The sequence below is a fragment of the Heterodontus francisci genome, unplaced genomic scaffold (assembly GCF_036365525.1).
Source record: "Heterodontus francisci isolate sHetFra1 unplaced genomic scaffold, sHetFra1.hap1 HAP1_SCAFFOLD_121, whole genome shotgun sequence".
NCBI classification, from domain to species: domain Eukaryota; kingdom Metazoa; phylum Chordata; class Chondrichthyes; order Heterodontiformes; family Heterodontidae; genus Heterodontus; species Heterodontus francisci.
In genome coordinates this window covers 1,926,298-1,932,009 of record NW_027140425.1, presented here as the reverse complement: position 1 = coordinate 1,932,009, position 5,712 = coordinate 1,926,298, and the positions used below count along the sequence as shown (strand labels likewise).

Below are 5,712 nucleotides of genomic sequence, written 5' to 3'. Positions count from 1 at the left end.
GGGGAGTGAGCAGTCAGAGAGTGGGATGGGGGGAAGCGGGGAATGATTGTCCGGAGAATGGGATGGCGCTGTTTAGAGGGGATTTGAGGAAAAAATGTTTCACCTCGAGGGTGGTTGGAATCTGGAACACATTGCCTGAAGGAGTGGTAGAGGCAGGAACCCTGACAACATTTAAGAAGTATCTAGATGAGCACTCAAAACGCCACAGAATACAAGGCTACGGCCACGTGCTGGAAAATGGAATTAGAATAGATAGGTACTTGATGGCCGGCACGGACATGATGGCCGAAGGGCCTGTTTCTGTGCTGTATAACTCTATGACTCTATGAAACCTCACTGAATTACAGAGGGTGTGCAGCACTGTCAGAGGTGCTGTCCTTCTAATGAGACTTCAAACAGCGCAACGTTCTCCGAGTATCAACCAAAACATGTCCATTGTGTAGATATGTGCCGTATTTGCTTATGAAACGACAGTCACTGCTCCTAAAGTAATTCACTTTAGGTGAATTAAGATGACTTGGTACTATATAACGTGAATGCGCAAGAGGTAGCGGGGGACTGTTGGGGTGGGACGGAGGCGGTGATGGCAAACTTTGAGGGGATTTTTGGGTTGAAGTTGTTTTCTGTGATAAATTGAGTAGCTCCATCTTTAATCCTGGCAGCTGCCTGAATGTCACAGACAGTGACGTTTCAGTGGAAGAGGCTGCATTTGCGCATGTGCTAGTACAGCGTCACCTGGTGGTTGCGTTGTCAGCAAATGCAGCGTTTTAACTTTGGCTCCACGATGACATTTTTTTCCTCAATTAAAATATGTCTTGAGTGCCTTAATAACTTCTTCACATGTAGCCTTCTGTTCTTCATGAGGATGTTGCCTGCACACTCCCTCCATTGCAGACAATAGCGTACTGACCTGTTCCATGTCTGGCTTCTGCACGAGACCCGATGCAGTACGAAACCTTGCAAACCTCTGGAACCATCACGGCCACTCCTCGGCTTGGTTCAGTCCAGTGACCTTTTCAAAGGTGCAGGCAAAGATTTCTCCATCTTCGCTTTGGTTTACTGTGGCCCCCATATAATATTCTGATATCTGTCAAGGCTTAGTACAGAATTTATAAGAATCTGACGGTTAAAATAACCTGAGTTTACTCCACACACCTTGCATTGAAGGTTTCATCGACAACTCTCCATGAGGTGCCACACAGATTATATTACATCACTTCCTGTGATGATGCACATAGTCTATTTATATAATCTGCCCAGTAACAACCCAATGTCCACTCTTATATTACTGTACAGATGTGAGAAAAGCTGAGGATGGGAATGGAACGTCTGAATGAAGATTTCATGATGCTGATGATGTGAATGAGGCTGATCTGTTACCCATTCCACAATCCCTCTTTATTTCTGTGCATGTTTCTCGATGCTGTTTCAACCAAATTGAAAAAGATTCACAAATCCTCCTCTGGAGCCTCAGGTGTCCATCAATCAAAGGCATGGTGGCCAAGTGGTAAGGCGTCAGTCTCGTAAACTGAAGATCACGGGTTCAATCCCCGTCCGTGCCTTATGATTAGCTTCTCACTTTAAATGTGATGTTTCCAGAAAAAATGTGCGTTGCATTCGTGTCGGCCATCTTGAAATCAGTGTCATGTTGCACTTTATTCTGGACACTGGGAAGAACATGAGGAGTAGCCACATGGTTCCTTGAGCCTTCTCTGCCATTGACAGAGTGAAAATAACTGAGGTCCAAGCACTGAACCTTTTTACTGTGCATTTGCTTGATATTTAACAGAGCTATTTTATTTAGGGCGGCACAGTGGCGCAGTGGTTAGCACCGCAGCCTCACAGCTCCAGGGACCCGGGTTCGATTCCAGGTACTGCCTGTTTGCAAGTTCTCCCTGTGTCTGCGTGGGTTTTCTCCGGGTGCTCCGGTTTCCTCCCACAAGCCAAAAGACTTGCAGGTTGATAGGTAAATTGGCCATTATAAATTGTCACTTATGTAGGTAGGTGGTCGGGAAATACAGGGACAGGTGGGGATGTTTGGTAGCAATGTAGGATTAGTATAAATGGGTGGTTGATGTTCGGCACAGACTCGGTGGACCGAAGGGCCTGTTTCAGTGCTGTATCTCTAATCTAATCTAATATAATCTAATCCCACATCCCGCACTCCTGTCCTTTCCCCCATTGCCCTGTTAGATTTTCCATGTCAGGTATATATCCAATTCCATTCAGAGTTAACATTGAATCTGCTTCCACTGACCTTTCAGGATTGCATTCCAGACCAGAACAACACACTGCGGAAAAAACAATCTCCTCATCACAACTCGAATTCTTTTGTCAATTACTTTAAATGTGTTTCCTCTGGTTACTGACCCTTCTGTCACTCGCAACACTTTCTCCTTCTTTACTCTATCAAAACTCTTCAGGATTTGCATATCCTGCTGCCTTTGCTGATATAACAAAGCTGAGCACACATCACCAAAAGGAATATGATTGGCTCTGAATCACATTTATCCTTCCTGTGAATCTGATGTGGATCTTGTATTTTCCCGGAACCAAACAATCTGAGCAGCAAGTGTGGGTTCCAGTGATTCCCACCGCTCTGAGAGAGAGAGGATGTGATAATGAGCCAGATAGAAGAAAGTAGTGAGATAGAGAGTAAAATAGCCCTGGTCTGTTTCTACTAACCCCCGGCCCCCTACTTAAAATGGCATCATTTTCTCCTGCCTCTCCATATTCTAATCCATTGATTAATGCAATCCTTTCATCTGAAACATAGAACATCGAACAGTACAGCACAGTACAGGCCCGTCGGCCCACGATGTTGTGCCGAACCTTTAACCTACTCTCAGATCAAACTACCTACATACCCTTCATTCTACTATCATCCATGTACCTATCCAAGAGTCGCTTAAATGTCCCTAATGTATCTGCTTCTACTACCACCGCTGGCAGTGCATTCCACGCACCCACCACTCTCTGTGTCAAGAACCTACCTCTGACATCTCCCCGAAACCTTCCTCCATCACCTTAAAATTATGTCCCCTGGTGACAGCCCTTTCTGCCCTGGGAAAAAGTCTCTGGCTATCCACTCTATCTATGCCTCTCATCATCTTGTACCCCTCTATCAAGTCACCTCTCATCCTTCTTCGTTCCAATGAGAAAAGCCCTAGCACCCTCAACCTTTCTTCGTAAAACGTACCCTCCAGTCCAGGCAGCATCCTGGTAAATCTCCTCTGCGCCTTCTCTAAAGCTTCCACATCCTTCCTAGAATGAGGCGACCAGAACTGAACACAATATTCCAAGTGTGGTCGAACCAGGGCTTTATAGAGCTGCAGCATAACCTAGCGGCTCTTAAACTCAATCCCCCTGTTAATGAAAGCCAACACACCATACGCCTTCTTAACAACCCTATCAACTTGGGTGGCAACTTTGAGCGATCTATGGACATGGACCCCAAGATCCCTCTGTTCCTCCACACTACCAAGCATCCTGTCTTTAAGCCTGTATTCTGCATTCAAATTCGACCTTCCAAAATGAATCACTTCACACTTTTCCAGGTTGAACTCCATCTGTCCCTTTAATTCCTGTTTCCTAATCCATTGATGTTTCACAATGTACTGAACTGTCCCAATCCATTGATATAACTCAGTCTATAGAATTTCTCAATCCACTGATATTTTCCAGTCCATTGACTATCCCAATCCATTAATGGTTTCTGACCATTGACATTCCCAATCCATTTATATTGCCTGTGATTTCAAAGCAACTGTGGAATACAAATAGTATCAGTATTATCAGATACATCGAGATGAGGTGCAATAGCCAAGTGGACAGATGTCAGGTTTATAAAGAAAAAAGCACTGGCTCGATATTTGTCCAGTCTATCACTGGATCTGAACTCTCAACCTACTGTATTTCTGTGGGTCTGCTGACTTGTATATGTGAAGAACCATTGGATGTTTCTCAATCCTCTGACTTTTCTCATTCTTGTGCCATATTTGTTCCTTTGGGTTCACCAGTGAAGAAAATTATTCCCTATTACATTTGGTGAAGACTTTAATAACCTCACATCCTTGTGTCTCACCATCTCAGGTCAAACTCCCTACAGAAACTTTAAACATTTAACTATTCTGCTGGAAACATTTTCAAGGGCGCAGACATTCCTTCATTACGCTTCCTTCTTTGACATGTGATTGACAAATATGTGTGTAATGGAGAGAGAGAGAGTGAAAAAAAAGAGAGAGAGAATGCGATAGAAAGTTAGAGGACCAGCTAAAGACAGATAGAGAGAGAGAGGCAGAGAGAGGTAAAGCGATAGACAGAGAGAGAGAGAGAGAGAGAGAAGGAGAGAGAGTCATTGAGTCATGGAGTCACTACAGTACAGGAACTCATTTTGCCCATCAAGCCCATGTAAATCAATCCATTCAGTCCCATTCCCCCGCTCTATCCCCATCGCCCTGTAAGTTATCTAAACCTGTCATATTTATTATAATCTTGTACATGTCTATCAAATCTCCCCTCAATCTCCTTTGCTCCAAGGAGAACAACCCCAGCTTCTCCAACCTAACCTTACAGCTAAAATCCCTCATGTCTGGAACCATTCTGATAAATCTTCTCCACCCTGTCAAGGACACTCACATCCCTCCAAACGTGTGTTGACTAGAACTGGATGCAATTCTCTAGTTGTGGCCCAACTAGAGATTTATACAGATTCAGCATAACTTCCCTACTTTTGTACTCAGTACCTCTATTTATGAAGCCCAAGATCCCATATGCTTTGCTAACTATTTTCTCAATGTGTCCTGCCACCGTCAAAGAACTATGCATATGAATCCCCAGGATTTTATTCCTAAAAATATGCTTTCTTCATATAAATCTGTAAAAAATGCATTATACAACAGTTCAAAACAGCACCAAGTTGACATTCCAAAAAGTTCAAAGGAAATCAGTTTTCTTCAATACAGGAGTGAGTTGCCTCACAACCCTTCCACTCCGTTTTACCTGACATGGACATTTTACAGCAAACCCATATCTGGTGTATACAGCACGAGGGGTTTCCAATGGGTCCAGCTGCCCAGTTCACTATGGCGGGGGGACCTTACACAGTGGTCTTTCCCCATTGAGTCTTTGCAGTGGCTACCCCAAGCTTTAGTGTGTCCCTCAGCACGTAGTCCTGGACCTTGGAATGTGCCAGTCTGCAAAACTCGGTCGTGGACAACTCTTTGCGCTGCAAGACCAGCAAGTTTCGGGCAGACCAAAGAGTGTCTATCACCAAATTGATGGTCCTCCAGCAGCAGTTAATGTTTATCTCGGTGTGCATCCCTGGGAGCAGCCCGTAGAGCACAGACTCCTGTGTAACAGAGCTGCTTGGGATGAACCTCGACAAAAACCACTGCATCTCTTTCCACACCTGCTTTGCAAAGACACATTCCAGAAGGAGGTGGGCAACTGTCTCTTCCCCACCGCAGCCACCTCGAGTGCCGCGTGTGTAGGGGGCGAGACTTCGGGCATGCAGGAAGGATCTGACAGGAAGGGCTCTTCTTACCACCAGCCAAGCTACATCTTGGTGCTTGTTTGAAAGTTCTGGTGATGAGGCATTCTGCCAAATGACTTTGGCAGTCTGCTCAGGGAACCATCCGACCGGATCCACCATCTCCTTTTCCCGTAGGGCCTTGAGGACATTCCGTGCAGACCACTGCCTGATGGATTGGT

The 5,712-nt window shown here is 45.0% G+C and overlaps 1 non-coding gene across 1 annotated transcript; it reads left to right on the top strand.

Annotated features, from left to right (window-relative positions):
- The first annotated feature begins 1,490 nt into the window (after positions 1-1,490).
- Positions 1,491-1,562, top strand: trnat-cgu (transfer RNA threonine (anticodon CGU)). The gene has a single exon. It is a non-coding gene; the product is annotated as a tRNA-Thr (tRNA).
- Positions 1,563-5,712: the final 4,150 nt, after the last annotated feature.